Below are 22,109 nucleotides of genomic sequence, written 5' to 3' on the forward strand. Positions count from 1 at the left end.
TGGTGTTACCAGCTGTCAATGCTGCAAGCAAGCACAGTTCTAACACTATCGTGTTAAAAACTGAGCTTCAGTCCAGGCTGAGACACTTAATTCTCCAGGGTTTGTTGGTTTTGAAAATGAGAATAAAACTGACGACTTGGAGCTTACAGGTATTTTGGAAGAACTTGTATCAAGAAACTGAGGCAAATAGGGGTGACTAGAATTTTGGATAATAATAATAACAATAATCCCTTTTTTGAAGAGATTAAAGGCCCCAGAATCTCAATTTATTTATTTGTGCCTCTGGTGGTTCTAGACCTAAAGCCTTTGAAGTTCACACATACCACAAAAGGGACATTGCTTCAATTCTTATAAAACCTGCAGTTACTAGCAGCCTAACTTTTGCACTGAGATGCTCAACTTCATCTACAGGCCATGTATTACTGTTTTTAGAGCCACAATGACTACTCAGAGCTAAGATCAGAACATCTTCCAAGGCATTTTTTGTCTAGAAATACTGGTCTGGAGCCCCTCATTCCCTGCTCAGCCTGACACCAGAGGAAACCCTGAGAAAAGGCCAGTCTTTTAGAAATAAGAGTGTCCATTACATACCCAGCGTCCCTGTAGGACATCCCCCTAGAGCAATGCCTTGACTCTCTTTGCCAAACTGGAAATGCTTAAGATGCACAATGCTTGATCCCTCTGTGTCCCCTAGGAACTATTTCAGCATGAACAACTCAAGGAACTGATTTGGGTTCCCTCTCCCCTCTCAGTACAGAAAGCAACAAATAAGAAAAATCCTCATCAAGTAGTTTGTCAGAAACCTTTGGCTTTATCATCAGAACATATATTTGTATGATTTGCAAGTATTCCTTCCTTATAAGAAGTCTGACTTCATAGTTCAGCACAGTTTGATCCAGAGATAGTTGGCATCTTTACAGTGAGTAGATAAGTAATGTTTTCATGCAATGTGACAGTAGTTACTGGGTGTATAGCAGAGTAAAGTAATTGACTCTCCTGATTTATTACAAATGCTATCAACACAAAAGTCACAGTAAGACTTTCATTATACTGTGTTTTCTGTATAAACATCTCCATGGGTTTTGTCGATCCATTTTACATCCAAAAAAACGTAACAGCAGGGATGCATAAAATATAAATATGTCTGAGTCTGTATTTTGACTATTTCTAAGAAATATGCTTTAAGCAATTAAAATGATAAATAGAATAGGAAAGGAAGCTACTTCATTGTTTAAATCCAACATTTCATGCTCAAATGATTTCACAGGACCTTTCTCTTCTTCAAATTGTCCTTCCATTTACCTGGACTTCCCCCTGCCCCCAACCCTGGAGGAAATGAACTACAGACAGTTTGGGGGGAGATCAGATTTATGTGTCTTAAACACTATAAAGACTTATTATATATTGCAGACAAAAGTTAGACAGTTCCTGCCAAAAACCCAGTCTATACATCCCTAGCTGCAGACTGAGTTGGTGCCATAACCTGCAGTTTGGAATGTGTTTAAATCAGGCATTATCCAAGGCACAGATCAGGTGCTTCCAACCACCCACAGAAGTGTGTACAGAGTGTAACCGTGTGGATACTGCTGGCTTTACACAGCTACAGTGCAACGGAGAAATTTCACATCATCTGCTTTATGACACCTGAGCCATCCATGAGATCAACCCTCCAGGGCTCTCTGGAGGTGGACCACTCCTCTCCTAAATGGCATCTTCAATTCAAGAAGTTTCAATTTGAGTCTCTCTCCTACAAGGTCAGATCTAAAGCTGGGCCTTCCGAGGACAAAACTGAGGGCCAGACACAAAACACGTCACTGTACTCACGCACCTGTCCGTGTGTCAGGTGAGGATGAAGACTGAATACCTGGGAAGGAGCAGCCTGCTTGGGTATTTACATGAGCAAACTGGCTACAGTCCTCTGTCATATTTGGCTGTCAAGGTGGGAAAATTCAGTCCTCAATGAGACAATGCTTTTGCTTTAATTGTGAAAAACTTTACGCAGCATTCGGGTTAGATTTTCAAATATCACTTCTCTGGATGGCAAGACATGAGACATTCATTAACTGCAGTGTCAAACGAGCAGATGAAAGTTCTATCACTAAGTATTTTTTCCAATTCTACGGTTCTTTCAACAGCTATAAGCAAACAGTAGCACTCTTGTCCATCAGGAAGAGTCTGTGGACCAGACAGATCCTATTGGCTGGAAATCAAGATAACTCCCATAGAGATTCAAAAAAAAGTAAATTGACTCTATTCTAAAACCTTAAAGACATTTGTTGGCAAAGAAAGTATACATACTGTACTTGCATCTGAAAAAAAGATCTTGCAAATGTTTACTCTGCAAAACAGCCATTTTTTCTATTCCCACTTCTACATCTGTATGTCAGCAACAATTTGAAGAATTTATTTGCAAGTTATTATTTTTAAATACAGGTAGGAAGTTGCATGCATGACTGTGGATGCTGATACAATAGTCTTCTAGAAAAGTAGGGCTTCCATAATCACCATAGACTCTACCTTTAGAGTCCTAGGACACCTTGGAGTCACACCCCTTTTTAATTTGGCTTGTATATTTACTTGCTTACACATCTGAATGAAATACAAAGATGAGAGCTAGGAATTCCTGTAATTATCAAGAAGTATAAAAAAAAAATACTGCTTTCCAAACCTTTCCTTCTTTGTGCTGTTTCATGCCTGCTGTGAGCCAAAACTCCATTTAACTCTACCATGAGTGGTAGGAAGGAGAACAAACACTCAGAGGGTCTAACCAGGATATTTCTTTATACTTCATAGACAAGGACTGAGCTGATAATCTATAGTAACAGTCCATCAGGAGAGCAGAAAGGCTCTCTTTATGGTAGGTCAGTAAAGCTCACTCCAGCACAGTATCGTTTGTTTACACAGCACAACTGGTATAAGATTGTCAGGTTATTCTTAAAATACTTTCATATAGTTTTCATGAATGGTCACTGTTTGCTACTCAGATCTCCAGAAACATGAGTCACAAGAAGAGATCTTATTACCCATTATTGCAAACAAAACAAAGCAAAACTCTCTTCTATATTGGAAGGAACCATCCACAAGCAGTCTAATCTCCTTATCCCCAAAGGTGTCTGCTGGTGTGATCTTCAATAGCTGTGATCCAAGGGCATGGCACTTGGGCCAGACCCCAGCAGCCAAATCTCTCTGTAAAAACCAGCTTGCAGAATGCACACAGCCAGCCACGCGTGCCCAACCTACTCACACAAAACAGCTCTCCTGTCACTGCCTTGTTTAGGCCTAGGTCCAATGACAAAACATGCTGCTAATGAAAACAAAACATGACACTCAATCCTGCCTTCCCACAGGCTGAGAGTGAAACACTGCTTTGCAAAGTAATTACTGCCACCATTTTAGTCATGACAAAATCAGAGTTTGATTCCAAAAACTAATCCCTTGGTTTGAATGAAATTAATCACTCTTGTGTCACTCATGTGCAGAGAGGAGGTTTGTCTTTATTAGGCTGCAGTGTTAAATCAGACACTCATTGGAAAAGCTTCCTTATCTATTCCAACAGCCAAAATTAGCATAGCCACAGAACTGGTGCTCTCATACTGGATAGTGTTATAGGGCTCATCCTCAGAAACAACTATTAGAGAATTATGAACATTTTCCACTTTTAAATGAAAAGTGGCAGGAGGGACATTCATCCTCTTTCTGTCAGGCCAACACAGCTGTTCTCTGCTGTCCTCAAACCAAAACCTTCCAGCAAGCAGAGCAGGCAGGGTCTCTGGGAGCTCCTTGCCAGGCTCTGGGCTTTGCTGAGGAACCCGAGCCCTGGGCTGGAGTAAGTCAGATGGAGTAATTTCTCCAAATGCACTTCAGTACTGACCCTCCCAGAGCCTTTATTATTCAAGATCCCAACTTCCACTGAACACAGTTGCTAATATTAAGTTATTATTATTAAGACTTCAAGGGAAACACCAACTCCAGAGTTCTCCAGAGACAGCAATGAATCTGCACAGTCTAGGGATGTATCATGGTAGCTATGACTTCCTGCCTTTTACAGGTGATGGAAGCCAAGAGGCTTAGGAAATCTATCCAGGGCAGGCTGCTGCAGGACTGTGTTCAGAGTACTGCTCTCCCAAGTTCACAGTTCTCTCTAGCTACCTCTCCTTGTGTTATGCCTCAGAATGTACAGAAGAAAGGACAACTTTGTTCTTAAGCAAGTATGTCTTCATCCCAACTTGTGCAGAAGTGGAACAGTACTGCTAGGGACCGGGATGGGAGCAGCTGCTCCGTATATTCACATAATCAAGATATCCAAATGAAAACATGCGGTTGTAACGGTTGCCATTTCTGCCTGCTAATTTTTCCCCTGTTACTGCATTCATAACTCAGCCTGCCTGACATGCGTGTGTACATGACAGTTTTGTATTTGCCAGAACACTTACAAATCTTTCTATAGTCAAAGTATCTCCGGGCCCCTACTGAGATGCAGTGCCCTTTGTTTAGATAGCACACACAAGCTTAAAGACAGTTCCTCCCAAAGGAATTTCAAAAAGAAGTGGGTGAGGGAGGGAAAGAGGAGAACTGAGGCACTGGGAGTTCAAGTAACGTGTTCGCAGTTGAACAGCAAGCCTGGAGAGTTGGGAATTAAAGCCAGACCTCCCAGGGCCCAGCCCAGTGCATTAACCACTAGACCCTCTTTTCGTGAAAGCCTACTCCCACTTTCAATTGCATAGGAAATTGGAGCATTGAACTAATACTTGGCACCAAGCATCCATACTGATGGATCACTTAATTTCCCAGTACCTCAAATCATCACTACGCACATCGTGGTCTCTTGCTCCACAGTATATACAATATATAGTCTATTTTCACAAAGCCACAAGTAATTGTTGCTTCATCTGTTAAAGAGTATTTTGGCTGAATAGAGGTTTTTTGTTTTGTTTTTGTTTGGAAATCCTGCCAAGAAACCCTCTTTGGTGGATAGTAACACATTTAGGGACTTGTTACATTACAAGTTAAAAGGAAAACTTGATTAAAAATTATATCAAACAGAATGGAGTTGGCTGAAGAATCAGAGCATCAAAGAATGGGAATCTTTCCCAGTAAGGCCAAAGTTACTGCCCAGGGTCCATGGCAAACAATGGAAGTATTCATCAGAAGTAGTGCACCTTCCCTGTTGAATGTTTGTGAGAACATAGAAAAGCAGAGCTGGCCCTGGTATCAACAGGCCAACTCTGTCTTAGAAAACATTACAGTCCAGAGTCAGTCACAGTGGCCACAATGCATTTCAAATCTCAGCTGTCCTTCACAAGATCAGGCAGATCATGTTTCCTGAACAACTCAGAGTCAGCTCACAGGCTTCCAAGGCTGCTCTTGCAGAAGGCAGTGCCTGAGGGTTTCACATATATCCATGAATACACACACAGACATCCCTAATGCAGATTTCCGAGGCTTTCGGGAGACCTGCACACACGTGAAGTGCTGCCAACGTGAGCCAAAGCCCACAAACCCCAGCTCTAGGAAGGAGCACACCCTACAGCCCTGTGGCACTGCTGGAGCAGCAGACAGCAGCTTATCACAACTGCCCTGGGGATCCACAGGTCCCTGAAACCTTTCAAGAAGGTCTTCTATCTTTGTTGCTGTCTTTGTAACAACATGGGAATGATTTGGATTTCCCACACAAGAATCTCTTGGACTGGAAGATGCCCTTGGTTTAAAACAGAACCCAAGCCAGCTGTAGGTAACATCAGCAGCTCCCAGCACTGAGCTGCAACAGCTCCATCACCTCAGTAATGCAGCCAGCTCCTTTCACACTGTGGTTTAACCACAGATGGTAAAAATACTACTCAATGGGGATGAATTTAACAAGGAAAGGGAAGAAAGACAACCACCATTTTCTGAATTTAAAGGAAGGCACAACACTTCTGCAGGCACTGCTGCAAGTGTGTCTGTTACCTGTGGGTGGGAAAGCCATTCACTTCCCAGTCATCAAAAGAGCTAAACCCATGTCAGACAGAGCTGATCAGATGGTGAAACACCGTGGTCCCTTCCTAGCTGGAGACCTCTGTGAAAGGACCCAGTTCCCTGCATCACACCAAGAAGTTGCTCTTGGAAGTGAAGCAAAGGAGCAAGGATTGAAACATTCTAGGGACAAAAATCTGCTTCACAGGGAAAGAAAATGTTCTGAGTCTATGCAAAAATGCAATGGATTACTGTACAGATCTGTACAGATTATGTACAGGTCTGTGAACCCTTCCACGTGGACCCACGCAAGGCTGAACTGCTGGGCTGCCATTACCAATGTGCTCTGTGCATTACAGACGTGTCTCAGATTTGCTCATCTGTCCATGTGGTCAGATCACCACAGCTCAACAGCTGAGCCATTCTGGCTGCTCATGGAAGAAGCATTTTTAGCCTGAAGCAGGTGTGAGATCATTCCTCCAAATATTTTTGCCATGGTGAGCCAAACTCAGTTATATTGTCTTTCCTTTCCCACAGGCCAAGAACACAGTAGGGGACAGTCATCACAGTGTAGCTGGCACATGAGAATTTTGATTTTGAAAAATGAACAATAGTTAGAAAAGCAGAAGACATTGTCCACTGTCTCTGCAAAAAAAAAAAGAAAATAAACCCCAAACCTGTCTAAACCCCAAACTTGTACATTAAACAGGAGTGTCAAACAGTGTCACAATTTTAACCTGTGGTTTAAAAAAAGGAAAAGTCAAAAACCAAGAACACTTTTAGTGACCAAGCCCAGGACATTCTACAGAAATCCCAATGAAGAAGAGAAAACAACAAACTGTGAGCACAAGCTGCTGCCAGCGGCTCAGCTCAATGAAAACTGTGGCTGTATGTGTGAACACTTCTTCAGTGAAAGATCAGGACACTTCTTCACAGTTCTAATGGAAGACAACACAGCTCTTAGAAAAAAATGGAGAGCTGGAACTAGACCACTGGCTGTTCAGCTGTTACAGATATCTTTCTTTTTTTTTTCCCCACACTAAGCTGACTTTATAGCAATTGAATAATTTTCCTAGCCTTCACTGCATGCTGCAAACATTGGTGCTACAGCATGGACATTATGACTTTAATAAAACTAGAAGCAGCTAATGGTTAACAATAAAAAATAATATTTTTTCTTCAAGCAATTAAATTGTAATATAGGGCTCTCTAATTCCTTCCTGTCTGGTCCCACGGGCCTAAGAATAAGGCAACACAAGAAATAAATAATGTGTTGCTGTTACACTACTTCAACCAAGTCTTAAAGTCTCTATAGGAGAAATATTGTCTCCCTCATTAATTCTGAAATCCCTTTTATGGTTTCATATATCAAGTTACCTTTCTGTTAACCTTTTATTTATCCGCTGGTTTACTGCTTTATATTTCCAATTCAGCATTATTTTAATGAGTAATTTGGCTTTGATAAGTCTATGACACATCACAGACAAATCCATGTTACATTTAGCCCAGCAAACACTCCAAAATAAGCAGGCACCCAACATTCAAAGAGCTTGCAACATTTTGCAATCACACCTTAGTTTAGTTCATTAGTTTGTTTTTATATATTCCCTTCCAAATGCAAGTAACTTCCCAGCTCACTTTAACAAAGAAGTACTAGCAGCAGACAAGAAAGGGATTATGTTAGAAGGGAGAGTTCAATAAGCATTTAGACTTAACTATTATAGTATCATACTCTGATTTCTAAATCAGACCCTGAATAACCTACATGGAATGCAAGAAACTACCTCAAACCTGCAACTTCAACATCATCTGGAACTCCAATTCATCTACTAGTGGGGAAGCTGTAAAGGATCTAGGCAAGATCAGTCCTTCAGTGCCGGGTGCTGTATCAACAGATAGAGCCCTCTTCTCAATGTTTTAATGCACACAATGGGTGGGAGCTACATTCAGGTATCAGAAGGCTCTATGGGCAAAACAGCTCTTCAAGTCTACAAAGTAATTCATAAGCATCTGCAAGACTGAATAACACACAGAAAACAAAGAATAATGTACAGAGACATCTACAGAGAACAAAAGGGAAACCTCAAAACATGCAACCATCACAAGAGGCTTTGCACAGGCAAGAGAAAGAATCTGCATCTTGTGGTGAAATCAAAAAGAGACTTAAGAAGGTAAGATGGGAAAAGCTTCAAAGTATCTGCTGGGCTAGAAGGAGATGAGAAACCTTCCAGTTCAACAGAGTGTTTTCTGGTTTTTAAGAGCTGTGAGAATTAGCTCAGAAACTGTAACCCCACACTGAACCCAAGGCCAGTGCAGGCTGGGGTTCTGCTTTCACCACACCATCCTCCAGAGCTTTTCTGCCAGCCACTGCAGCCTGTCCCTGCTGAGCTGTGCTTGTCCTGGGCAGGAGGCACCTGATCTCATCTACTGTCCCCACCAGGGACACACACTGCAATGAGAAATGGCCCTCTCATGGCACCTGGGCTGCAGATCTTCTGCATAATGTAACCCTGATGTTACAGAACCTGCATCATGAAGATGCACAGAAACTGTGCAATGTATCACTGCTCTTCCAAAAACAGGGCACATCAGTTACAAGGAAGTATTAACTCTCCAATACTGCAAAAAGATCATTATCCCAGGTCAAAACAGGATGGGAATAAAAGGGGTTTGGCTTGGTTTCTTTTTCTAACCTGACACATCATGTTTGCTGGAGCATGTGAAAACCACACACTTGTGAAAGCATAAAAGCACTGAGGAGAAAAGAGTCTCCATTCTCATTTCAGAGAAACTACAGTGGGATACAGATCCTAAGGCACCAACTTAATGAAAAAATGAAGTTTTTCAGTGTTGGCAGATGTTTAAAGTACATGCCTGAAGTGAGTGTATGTTAACCACCTTAGCTTTGCTGCAGATCTCCTCTGTTTGGTAAGACTCTCTGGTATTTCACAATGGCACACGTGCCCCAACACCCAAACACACCACTACCATCTTCAGTAATAATGATGTGTGCCCTGGAAATACTAGTTATTGTATCTCTAAGCCCTGCACTTTATGAGCTTTGAGTAATTCTCAGCGTTCAAAAACCTCATTCCAAAGAAGAATAACAAAGTTTAAAAAGGAAAAAAAAAAATAAAAAGAAGGATGGGTAGCAGTTGGCATGAGCACAAAGTTTTATTTGCATGTACAGGCTGCTGCATTCAAATGCTTCACCAGTTCCACAGTAAGTGAAATTCTACTTCTGACCACTCTTCCAGAACGCAAAGCTCTAACGACCTCTGAGTTGCAATATTAACTTATATGCAGTGCTCTTGGACCACATATTCTCCCCTAGTCAAGAGGCACTGTGGAAAAGCAGGTATCACCAGCCTGATTCTGCAAGCAGCAAGCCCAAGGCACCAAAGAAGTTTCTGGCTCATTGGAGATTCTAATATCAGCCAAGGCACAGCTCCAAACTCAGATCTGACCCAGGGCCACATCACCAGACTTCAGCAGTGAGACAGATGTCACCCAGCTGGGTTATGCACCACACACCCATAACAAACCTTACTGGACTAGGAGGCAAACAAACCTATCACCTTTGTTGGCAAAATGTAAATGCTGAATAAAGGATTCCATCTTTAAACACTGCCTGTGAGACATTCCCAGGGATGTCCCTGATCTGCAGCTGAGAGAGGCAGCGTTGGTGTCAACTGCCTGCAGGTCTTACACCCCGTCAAGCTACGACATGTAAATGATTTAACCCTTATCCAACCTCAAATCCTAATCAAATGTATCTCAAGCTCTTCACGGGCAGGTCTGTAAGTCCAAGCTAAAAACACACCCATATATGTAGACTTCTAAGTCAACAACACTACACAAGTGCACAAGGACAATGTACTGGAGTATGAGACTGATCTTTCAAGAACTGAAATCGCTGATTGTCATAGTACCTTCTAAAATGCACAGAAGCACTGGAAATTATTAAATGTAAGGACATCTCATATCACTGAATTATGTCTCCATTTACACAGCATCAAGTTCACCAACTTATTTTCATTTAAAGAAAGAACAATATTCATTTTTTGTCTTCCTTCCCTCTGCTTCCAAGTTACAAGTGTTTGCTTAGGAATGCAGAGAAGACATTAAAAATACAATGAAGCTGGTTTTTTTTAAAAGAATTATTTGCTACTGCTTTTCAAAGTCGGTATGGTTGCAGTAATGTGTACTACATGTCTGTATCTTTGATTCACAAAAAAAGGTAATTCATAGTATATATAATATATATTAACCTCATATTGATATGTAAGTATATAAGCATAAGTACTACAGTACACATTGAGCTGTTTAGATAAAACATTTGTCAGAAAGGACAATGTCTTAAACCACACAGAGCTAAACAGAATTGTTTCTGTTTCATGGAGTGTTTATTCCATTCCATGAAACTATTATTTCTCTTGTTCTCAGCTGGGGCTGAGAGTGGTATCACTGTCACCACGAAAACTCTATCTACAAAATGCTCTGTAAGAGCCTGACTTAGAATATCAGGGTTTAATCAGCCCTAACTCCACTAGCTTAATGAGGAACAATTGTGTAAGTGGGAAAATGATTTATCTTGGGACTGTGAAGCAGATAATTTTGGTTAAATTTTTCCAGATGGCTTCAAACCCTGAAAACTAGCCAAACCCTTTACCTACCTACTTAAAGAGCTTGGATGCCTTCCCTGGCTGATTCATAAAAAGAACATGTTGCATATAATCTATATGGCATGACACCCCCATTCTTGGCCACCAGCACAGGGATATAATTAATCAGTAATAGCTGATACGTGTTTTTCTTTCCATTTCTATTAGAAATGCAGATTAAACACAAACTTCTTTGGATATGACATTCTCCCAGTGAGCTCTGATGGCGGGAAATGGGAATCTGCTGCCTCCCAGCAGCACCAGAGCTGTCTTTACAAAGCAATACTACAGCCAGTAGGTCATCTTTTCTTCTGAAGCACTGGGCAGGGAGATCTGATGCATGATTTGGCCATTACAGGCATCTCCTAAAGGCCTCCTGCCTGGCCTGTTTAGCTGCCTTCAGCAATGCCCCAGCACCACCAGTCTGCATCCTCCACAGCAAGGAGATGCAGAAACACAAACTAGCAGTAAGCAAAAACACAGACACAGAAAAAGCAACAAGTAAAAAAGAAACAACCACTGGCAAAGCATGGCAGGACAGAGCAAAGGAAGGAGACGAGCTAGGAGAACTCAGCAAGAACCCATTTAGTATGAAGCATGTTGACAGGGAAGTTTTAATTTCAGGGCTTACTCCCTGGCAGCCTGGTACCAACACTTTGACTCCAAGGACAATTCCTTTATGATACATAAAATCATTAATAGTGCAGCTAATTTTCCTAGTAAAGCAATTACCTGTTGGAGCTGAAGGAATTCAGTTTTCCTTCAATTTACACAGACTCAGAAAAACCAAAGAGGTGGATTTCTGGATCCAGTCCTATCACTAGCATGACAACATGAAACTCTGGATTTTGCTGAGAGAAGCGAAGCTTAGCAAACAAAACAGAGTTTGAACGTCAAGGAGAGGGCTGTGAAAGACAGCTGAGCATGAGGACAGAAGGGACACAGAAACCCTGTTCTTCATGGTGTGTAAGAACAGACTTGGCAAAGAACTACCAAAAATTGTGTGGTAAGCATTGGTCCTCATGGGAAAAGAATCATAGAAACACACAAGGTCTTGGGCTGGAAGGGACCTTGAAGTTCACCCAGCTCGACCCCCTGCCATGGGCAGGGCACCTTCCACTATCCCAGGTTACTCCAAGTTCTGCCCAGCCTGGCCTTGGGCACTTCCAGGGATGGTGCAGCCACAGCTTCTCTGGGCAGCCTGTGCCAGCGCCTCACCACCCTCACAGGGAACAATTTCTTCCTAATCTCCATCATCTCTTGAGTGATGGTCATCATGCCAGCCATTTTCACTGGTGCCTAGAAGTGCTATTTTCCCAGGAGAACCTGAACCCAGCTTAGAGGGCAGAGCTGTGATGCCCTTACAAAGCTTAGGGGTACAATTACCAGCATAAGACAAAACACAATAAATACCCTTCTACCTGCCCTTCACATTCAGTATACGTTTTGCCACTTGAAGATTTCATCTTTCTAAATGTGATCAATATTTCCACTTTTTATAGAACTGAGAGCTAAGCTGCTTCTTTTTTCGAAAATCACACTTTCCCCCCTTCTTTCTTTTATTTGTACAAACACTCTGCATCTTTGATCTATATCAACGCTCAACAAAATCATTCCCCTTCTTTTCAGCCTCAATACACTTCTTTTTTTAAGTCTCTGATCTATTATTCAATCCATCTTTGAAGCTTTTTAAATTCTGCTAAATCTTTTAGAAGGCAAAATACTAATGCAACAACATAATATTACTTCCAGGGCTATTTTCTATTCTCTTCTTTTTATTCTCTAACATCTGTTGTTTTGCCTTACACCATATGCATGGGGAAGGAGGGCTGAAATCTCTATAGAGAAACACTGCATTATGAAGATTTTCACTTCCTAATGGGAGAGAATGCTTATTCTAAAATCTCGGGTAGATAGGGGTGTTCTAGTGAGCAAGCTGTGGAAAACAAAAATAAAAATTAAAAAATTAAAAAAAAAAAAAAGAAAAAACATAATTACCACTGGATTTGTGGAAAGAAGAACTGCACTTTAGCTAACAGCTTTTCAAACACAACTCACTCTGATGAGATGCAAGGTCATGCCTTAACTCAAATTAAGTCACACAACACTTCATAAAAGCATCTCCATTCACAGAAAACTGTATTTCTTATACAGTTTTCTCATTTTACAAGTATTTTTAGTTTCTACCCTGACAAGTCCAAATAAAAGCAATCCATAAATTTGCCTATAATTTGCATTTCTTCCCTTTGGAAGATATTGAAGCAATTTACTCATTTAAATACTCAAATCCTACCACTTTAACACATTTTACCGTACCTCATCTAGCAAAGATAATGCTTTCAGATGAGAAGTGAAGAGCTATTAATCTGGCACAAGTCTTTCAGTTACAAGAAGGAGGTTACAGGCAGGAGGTAAATACTGCACCACAGCATGAAATTACTTAGCTGTAATAAAAACTTATAGAACTTAATTTTTTCTTGTATTTGCAGTGAACATTACTTCTGTAAATCTAAGCTGAAAGGAGCTGTAAGAACTCAAAGCAATCTTCTCTTACAGCAGTTTTTCTGTTCCAGACCAAATGCAGCTTTAAGGATCCAGGTTAGCACAAATTCAGCCACAGAAGGTTAAAACTCAGTAGGGAAAATGCTGCACCAAGCCAGAGTATGTCCCCAGATCCATCTGTGTAGCTGAAATCAGGAAACATTCCACATTTGCACCTGTGGAACTGAAAGTAGAATGCAGGTATCTGCTTTCCCTTTAGTCTCATAAGCCAAGGAAACTAATTCAATCTGTTCCCACTTGCTACATTTACAAAAATCCTCCAATTGCTCTCCACAGGAAATACTTAGAGGATACCATTAAGCTGACATGCAAAATACTGCTCAGGGTGATTCCCTACTAACCTGTTACTCAGAGCTCTGTGCAAAGCCCCAGGTATCTAGGTGGGGACAAGCATCCTATCTGACTGTTGCTGATTCACCCCATCTGCACCCATCTAAGCAGAATTTAGAGCATGTTTACAGAGCAGCTTTTAGCAGTGGCACAGGCTGCTTGCACGGATCTGCTGACTGGGAATCCTGAAGAATACAGAACGCACATAGGGCCAACATTACAAGCAGAAGGCCAGAAAAGGTCACAAATTCTTACGCAGAACTGAATAAATTCAGTTGACAGACCAAAAATACAAGGTGGCCAGTGGCTTACAAAGGGAGAAAAACAAAAAACTCGAACTTTCCAAAGAGCCAGAGCTTATTAATCTTTTTCTGTTCAGCTTCTAAAGTTTTATAACCACATATCTCACCTATAAATACTCAGTCTACGACCAATATGTCTTGTTCCGTGTAAACTCCCCAATCAATGCTGCCTCCTTTTCTATTAATCCACCCTTTAAAATACGTTCTTTTATCAGGTTTTAATGTCTAACATGATTTAATCAAGAACACATGCCTCATAAATATCATCTGTCATGTTCCATTAGTTTCATGTGGAAAAGTACAAGTCAATAAACAAAGGTTGTGCCATAAATCTGCCTTGAACACATTATACCTCAAATAAGAAAATAAAAACATGTGTGTCCTTTGACCTGGATATTCTTAAAATGGAACTTCAGGTATTGTCTTATGCCTTTAAAAATGTCTAAAGCATTCACAATTAATTGCGTACCTAAGCAATTTCAATTTACATAATGTTGATCTGGAGACGGTGATTAAATAAGCACTATGCCTTTAAGGCACCTGTTAAATAACATCACTGCCTCTGGGTTAAAACTGATATCCCGCACTGCACAATGAAAACCAGGCCCCTCCACCATGCAACTGTGCAATAAAACCCCCTCGTAACTCAGAGCAGCCATTGGCTTCAGTTATTAATAGAGAGAGGGGAAGAAAGGAAAAGAAAAGGGGGAGAGAGAAAAGAAAAAAAGCAGCACCTTCTCCTGTGCTCTGCATGGAAATGTGGCTGCTGTAAGCACCAGCAAGGCCAAAGGGTTCCTGGGAGCTCTCCCTGGCCCCTCCACTCCAGTGTTGGTGGGCACCAGTTTGTCACCAGTTCTCCAATTGTCCAAGCACACAAATAACACGAAGTACAAAGTTTTGGTACTTACAGTCATGATTAAATGTGATGCGTGGGTCATCTGGGAATTTTTACTTGGGGAAATTCCTAGCCTTTCCAGGGTTGCATGCAGCAGTCAGTGCTTTCAATCTCTCCTGCTCTTTAAGGCACACAGCAGCTTGTGGCTTTTGGTGTTTTCCACCACTGATCTCAGTTTGTTACAGGCTTTGTGGGTGGCATGGGACAGATGGTTCCTGCACTGAGCACCAACTGCCTGCAATAGCCACAAACTGGATTTGACCTCCACAGGGGTCAAATGCCCCATCCCATCTTGCTTCTAGCACCCAGGGTGCCTTGGACACCCTCTCTGCCTGGCCTTCTGCACTACAAGGGCCAGAGACTTCACTGGGGTCCCTTACCTGTGCCCCAGCACCTTCCTCTGCAGCTCCCACTGAGTCCTAGGGCACTCACTCAAATGCAGCTCTGCCAGAAGCAATCATCTCTTCCTGAGGTCCCACTGACTTCTGTAGGATCTGGAATATGCTGGACAGTTCTGATTCCTGTCTAAAACCAGGGAACTTGGATTGACAACAGCTCTAGAGGCCATGGGACAGGAAGTCAAATGTTTTCCTCTCATGCACTGTGAAATCTGAGAAACAAGTTCACAACTTAAGAGTTCAATTTTGTAGCTTTACAAAGAAAATAAAGACTATCTAGGTCTTTTTCCTTAATGACTACTTTGATCACCCACACACGTACATCCTGCAAGTCCCATTTACCTCTTTGTGCAGATGGGCCTATGCTGATCTCCAAAACAGTTGTGAATGCAAGGAACAGGCTGACAATGGGTATTCCAGGAACTCTCCCATCTCTCAGTTGGCCACACTATCAGAACTGTGGGCCCACATTGAAAGTGCCAATTGCACGGTATCACAAGAGTGAGACAGCACCCAGAGGAGGGATCACCATCACAGCAGCCTGGTGCAGAGCAGCCCTTCACAAGTCAGGGTTTAGAGGAGCAAATGGCTGGGCAGTGACTCAGCGCTCGGCAGGGTTTCACAGGGCACTCTGGAGTACACAAAGTATTTTAAGTGAGAGGACGCTTCGTGTTCTCAGTGCCAGACACAGAACCAGTGCAGGGTAGGCAGTTCCCAAGTGCTTACTCTCAGGCTACATCTAACCTGGCTGAACACCAAGGCCCTTTGCTGGCAAAGGAACAAGTCTCTTCCAAAAACCTACTCTAATTACGGCTGCTCTCAGGGCCCTTATAAACATCAAGTCCCACTTCCCAGCTCTTGTGTTTCCTTTTTCTTCAGTAACAGGATTTTTAAAATAAAGGCAGTTTTCTGGGTCAGAAGACTCTAGGAGTCTACACATTAGAACAGTTTGATAGGAAAGTCATAATACTTGCAATTCCCTGAGATCTTTTATCTTGCACATCTCAGACAGACTCCAATGGTATCACCTGGCAAGGAGCCAAAAGAGCTCTGCCACTAAACCAGCAAGATAAGATCAGTGCTGAGTGGAGGAAACGCCAACAAAAATCTCCCACTTTTCCCTGGATTTTCACTCAAACAAATGAGTATGTCACTCTAGCTCCCCATACAACAAAGTCACAGTGCCTGAAGGTTGGCCCCATCCTCCCTCAGTAACAATTAATAAAAGTGCAGTGAATTTTCTCTGACTCACTCTCCCACCCCACTGCTTGTCTAGTAGGCCTCAACTCCTTGGTGGAACAATAGATTAGCACATGGCACAGCTTTCTAGGCAGCTGTCTGCATCACGTGATGGAACTCACAACAGGAAGAATTCAAAATTAAAACTACAGCACCACTCGCAGAAGATGCCTTAAAAGGAGACCCACAGACAGCAAGAACTGTGTAACATTCAATGCCAGAAGACCAAGCACCAGATCCAGAGAACTGTTTAGACACTGAATTTCCACAGATGTCAATGGGAGTTAGGTGCTTGAATACCTCTCAGCGTAACGCTTTAGTGGTGCAAACTGTAAGGCTTGATTTTCCACTAGTACTACAACTCCTACAAGTTCTTCTTCACCTCCTTTGAGGGGCAAGTCCTTCAAAGGAGTGTCTAGGAGAGTCATCACACATTTGTCCTTCCTGAAAGTAACCACACAGTTCTCAAAGGAAACTGGGTGGATCTGATAAATGCATGAAAATAAAAAAAACAAAACACCACCTTTTATGACATTGTTGTGGTGCTTGGCTTCCTAGGGGCCGTTTAATTCCATGAATCTCTGAAGCAGGATCCTGTCTCTACTTACAGCTTGTAGAGTGGCAAGGAAACATCTGACAGGTATTGCATTGTAGAATACCTGAGAGACATTATCTGCTTCTTAAAACTAATAGATTGTTTTCAATTAACATATGCATCGTTGCATTTCTGGTTCTTAAAACAACGTAAAACAAAAACACCAAGCAAATCCAAAAAAGATACCACATTAACCAAAAAACTGACAGGGTTCTGCAACTGAAAATCTGTAAAGAAACTGAACTTAGCACCAAAAGGCGATCACTTGCCTCAGTCAGAAATATAAATCAAAGATACCACCCAAAGGAAAGGAAAAAAAGGCCCTTGTGATGACAGTTCAGATTGAAATTAATTTGCCCACTTGCAGAAATTCAGAAAGTGTTTGCTCTTGATTTTTCATCTCCACCACATGGCAGCTGCTTTCTCCCAGGGCACACACTCACACTGTTGTGGGCTGTAGGAGCAAGACAGCCAACACTGGGAATAGACACGTCCCGTGGTGGCACAGCAAGGAACAGGCACAGCGGCCACTCCACGGGGTGTGCAGAGCCCTAGGTACACAGACAGACAGACTTGTGTCTGGCCCAGGGACTGACAGAGGGGAAGGTGTCACAAATATAAATCTCAGGCCAGGGAGCCAAAGCACTCAGCTGAATTTTAGTCACATGGGTATCTCTCAGTTTCCCTTGGCTGCCTCGATCAACTGTAGCCCCAAGTTGTAAAACCTGCCCACAGCTGCTCTGCTCACCCCCAACCTGATGTTTCACACTGTGACTTTATGCAGGCTTGTTTGGATCTAACAAGGTCCTTATTTTTCTACAATGCAGGAAATAAGGAAACCAGCCATCAATTATTAGAAGCGCAGCAGATCTGAGCCGCGTGGCTGTAAAACAGATTTTTCTTTAATGAAACTGAGCTGGCATTTGCCAGAAATAACAAGTGCCCAAGACCAAAATGTAAATCAAAACTAAAGGAGAGTTTTCAAAACTTTGAATCATTGGTAGCAACAGACAAGCTCAGAAGGAGGTTGGTATGATTTTGGAATGTCTTAAAAATGTGTGACTAATATGACTTCTAAAGACATTATTTGTGAGTTAGTATTTCAGTCTCCCCACAGAAAGAAAACATCATGACCAGAAAGGGCCAAAATGTTTGCTGTAATAACTGTGTTAGTATGTCACTATTGCTGGGCTAGGAAGGAGTCTGAACCTCTATTTTCATTTCAGAAAACAAAGAAAGGGAAGATATGAATGTTGAAAATCGTCAGTGCCTGGCTAGAGACTATCACAACCGTTACCCTTTCCCCACGTGTCCAGGTTTTAAACCAGCACTTGGTTTTAGCTGGTCTCAGCCCAGGCCCTGGGAGACAGCAGGTTCCATCACACATCTCTGAACAGGCTTGTCTAGTCCAGGAGGAGTGGTGCTGTTTGCTGAAGGGAGAGACGTAACTAGAGAAAAGAAAGGGTGGGTTTGGAGGAAACATTAGTTGCTAGTGATTCCCTTGACATAACTACTGTCCAAACTGTGTGACTGTGGTTGTGGTAATGCTCCTCCTTCCCTGTCTGTCCCCTACCCTTTGTCACAAAACCCAGAATGAGGGCATAAATTTGGCCTCATCTGGATGCCAGGCCCACAGACTGCAATGCAGAAGGCACATGCAGGAACTGCAGCACCAGGTCTGGAAAGGAGATGGCCTGGAATCCAGTCTTTCACAGACTGCAAGTGGAAGCCCTTGGCATGGTCCAGCTTGTCCATCTAGTGATTGTGCCACTGAATGCAATTGTCTGTGGTTTATATTAATAATTTCTTCCATAGCAACATCCAGTCTCTCCCAATACCAGAAGGTTTATCCTTTACTAAACTGTGCCAGGTTTGATTACCCTTGCAGTCAAAAACCCATCTTCCTTCTTGCTTTATCCTTCTCAATTTCCAGCCATGAGATACCATTCTGTACTCAAAAGAACACTTCAGCATCACTTATTTTCTCCTCCACTGCATCTGTGGATCAGACCAGATTCCCTGTAATCTTCCATTAGTCCATGGGTACCACACATGGGTCAGCATCTTCCAGTTCTTCTCCAAGTCCTTTGATTTTTCAAAGCCATTTAAGAAAGTCTGAGCATTAACCCATCTTCCTGCAACCACAGCGACAATTCACAGAAGAATTACATCTCTTCCCTAGCCTTTTTAATAATGTATCATATCACCTCATACCCTATTAGAAGTGTTATTTTCTCATACCAGTTAGATGTGACATGCCAATCCTTTTCAGTGTCACTGCTTTCCAAAACATACAGCCTCCCACCTACAAAAACAGTTTATATCCTCCATGCCAAGGTACTGCCTCATATGTATGACACAAGAAAATACCTGTTGTCCAGTTCCTGATGACTGCTCAGGAAATCCATGTCAAATGCCAGTCACTTCCTGATTTTTATTAAATAAAAATAATCCCTTAAACTGAAGGAACAAACTTTACTGGTAGTGGCTTTCTATATTCTGTTAGGATTTCAGCAGAAACTATTCAATATCACAGGGGACAAAACCCAAACTTTCAGAGCTGTACACAAAATATTTATATCTGATGTGCATCTCAATTTCTATAGAAGTCAGTTTCTATTCCTTTCAAAAGGCAACAAAATTGTTTTCTATAGCAATTTTTCTGCCATCAACATTGAATATGACAATTGAAAATGCATCCCAGAAGTTAAGTCTTACCTACCAACACATTTACCTCTGCCAGCCTCACTCTCAGGCTTTTTATATAACAAGAACTAATTTGATGAACTTTTGAAAAGAACAGCTTCCTTCAGCTGCTCTGTTAATGCAAATTTCTGCCACAATCCATCCCCAGACTCCACCTGAACCATAAGGATGTAGATACAGCCAACAACTGAAGGTCAATAGTGCTGCAGGCCTTCAGTTAAGTTTTGTATTTGGAAAACAGGATGCACTGCAAATGAATAATAATTCAATGTGAGCCTAATTCAGTATCAATAAGGCTATTTCCTTCTTCAGAACAATGGCTGGCATTTTCTATCCCCAACAGGCAATCATTTGTTAGCAATGGCATGTCCCCAGAATGCCACAGAACATTTCACAACTGCTTTGCACATAAAATCAATCATTTTCCATGCCCAGTTGTCCCACCACTGGCTCTCCCAACTGGTGTTCTTCGAGCCCTTCACTCAGCCTGGTTTTTATTGTATGCCTTCTCAGTGTTTTCTTGACAAACAAATGAGTGGCCAGAAACACCAATGTTAGACAAGGAGGGATCTGAACTTTGTTCAGCAAGTCAAAGAGGATAGAAGCCTGGACTGTTACAGCTTGAGAGACCTCTTCTAACTCTCTAGTGCCTAAGTGGTTGAGTGTGGAAATTAAAAATGTCACAGGAAAGACAGCTGGGCCCAAAGAATTACATTCCACAGCAGGATTTCCATCCAGCCTGTCTTTAAAAACTCCAGTGATAAACAACTTATGCCATCCTTGGGCACCATATGTCAGAAAATCAGTATAGTCCTAGAAGGTATCTTTCTGACTGTCAAGCCCACATAATAATCCCTGTGGAAGAATAAACCAATCTAGAAGACACAGAAGGTGCTGAAGATCAGGTTCATTTCACTAAATATTTAGCTACCAAGAGAGAAAACCTACAGCCACGCTCAACTCAGAAAGGATGCAAGAGGAGATTTCCTTCTGGAGCAGCAGAGCAGGACGAGTGCCTCTGACAGACGTGGGGGCACCATACACACAAACTGTAACTCTGATCTACAAATCACTCCGTGTAGAAGTCCTTCCCACATATAACATATTCTGGATCAGGGCTGCTCATCAAACTAGCAAATGTTGCAATCAGCAGCCTTCACACTGGAACCTGTATTCAATCTCCCAGATTGTTTTCTCTAGTGGTAGTTAGTGTCATAATTCATTTTTATCTAAATGCTAGCTGGCTATGAGGCTATTTTTCACCAAGTTTTCTCTCAAGTCTTATTATCTGGCATCCAAAATGACCCCCCTGTCTCTTCAGAGTGACTGCTTGCTGCAGAAACATCTACCCCACGCATAAAACTTCTTTACCACCTCTGATATTTACTGTTCTTAATTTTCAAGTCTTCCAGCAACTTCTCCAGCAGCTAATAAAAAATCTTTTGTTGGCAATAACACTAGCCCTTAGCAAGGAAAGTTCCCCAAGCAGGTTAGTCTCATTCTGAGAAACTCAACCTGGGTACTGCTAAGGCTGCGTGTCTCTGCAACACACCAGTGTTTTCATTCTAACTTGTCAAATAAGCTGCACTTGTAGCCAATGCTATCATACGTTTCAGCTCAAAACACTGCTGATGATTAAACATCCCAAGGTGTTTCTCCCACCATCAAAAGGTGGTTTGCTCTCACCTTCTAGGTTTTGGTCCCTTTGCATTAGCTTTCTATGACTAATCTTGCAGAACACAGCCACTTGTACAAGTATCTATGGAACTGGCAAACATAAAAGCAGCGGGTATAAAGGTGCATTTTGACAAAGCAGTGTGAGTACTTATGCCAGCAATCTTTGCCTAATAGCTTCTGACAGGATGCAGTATAAGAGAAAGGAGATCTCATATGAATAATGATTCCAATAAAAGCCAGCAAAATCACCCTGACAGATTTCAAGTATTTACACATTCAGCAGACCAAAAGCTATTTACACCAGTTGCCACGCTTCCACTCATTTAGCCCACAATTCAAGTTACAACCCTTTATATATATATATTTAAAAATAAACTAACAGCACAGTGGCTCAGTGAGGAGGCCAAGAGAGTAGAAAGAAAAGGTCACTAAGACTCAATGGCAGGGAAAGAGCAAGTCAGCTCTAGGAGTAAATATCCCCTTAAATTTCCTGCATGTCCATCCAGATCAGGGAGATGCTGAAATGCATGGGGATCTTTGCTCTGCAAGGAGAATCATCATTGTCTGTAGCTTATCCCCACAAAACTGTGACAACTCAGCAAACCCTGAATAACTCAAGAACTCAAAGAAAAGGAATAAAAGCCAATTTGTGGTAAGTTGGCAGGAGGAAAAATAAGAAGCAAACTGTTCAGATTAAAAGTGTGAGATGTCTTTTTCTTTTGCCAAGTGAACTGAGTCCATACTTGGAGGACAATTTTTTATGCATAAGCCCTCCAGAACTCAAGTCTG

At 41.9% G+C, this 22,109-nt stretch overlaps 1 protein-coding gene and 1 long non-coding RNA gene across 7 annotated transcripts in view; one reads left to right on the plus strand and one right to left on the minus strand.

Moving 5' to 3' along the window:
- GLIS1 (GLIS family zinc finger 1) overlaps nt 1-22,109 on the minus strand; it is a 178,763-nt gene that overhangs the window by 146,214 nt on the left and 10,440 nt on the right. The window lies entirely within an intron of this gene.
- On the plus strand, nt 1,651-6,621 carry LOC135304158 (uncharacterized). The gene is made up of 2 exons (XR_010365605.1): nt 1,651-1,939; nt 6,490-6,621. It is a non-coding gene; the product is annotated as an uncharacterized LOC135304158 (long non-coding RNA).

This window comes from Passer domesticus, chromosome 7, assembly GCF_036417665.1.
Source record: "Passer domesticus isolate bPasDom1 chromosome 7, bPasDom1.hap1, whole genome shotgun sequence".
Taxonomy (NCBI): Eukaryota; Metazoa; Chordata; class Aves; order Passeriformes; family Passeridae; genus Passer; species Passer domesticus.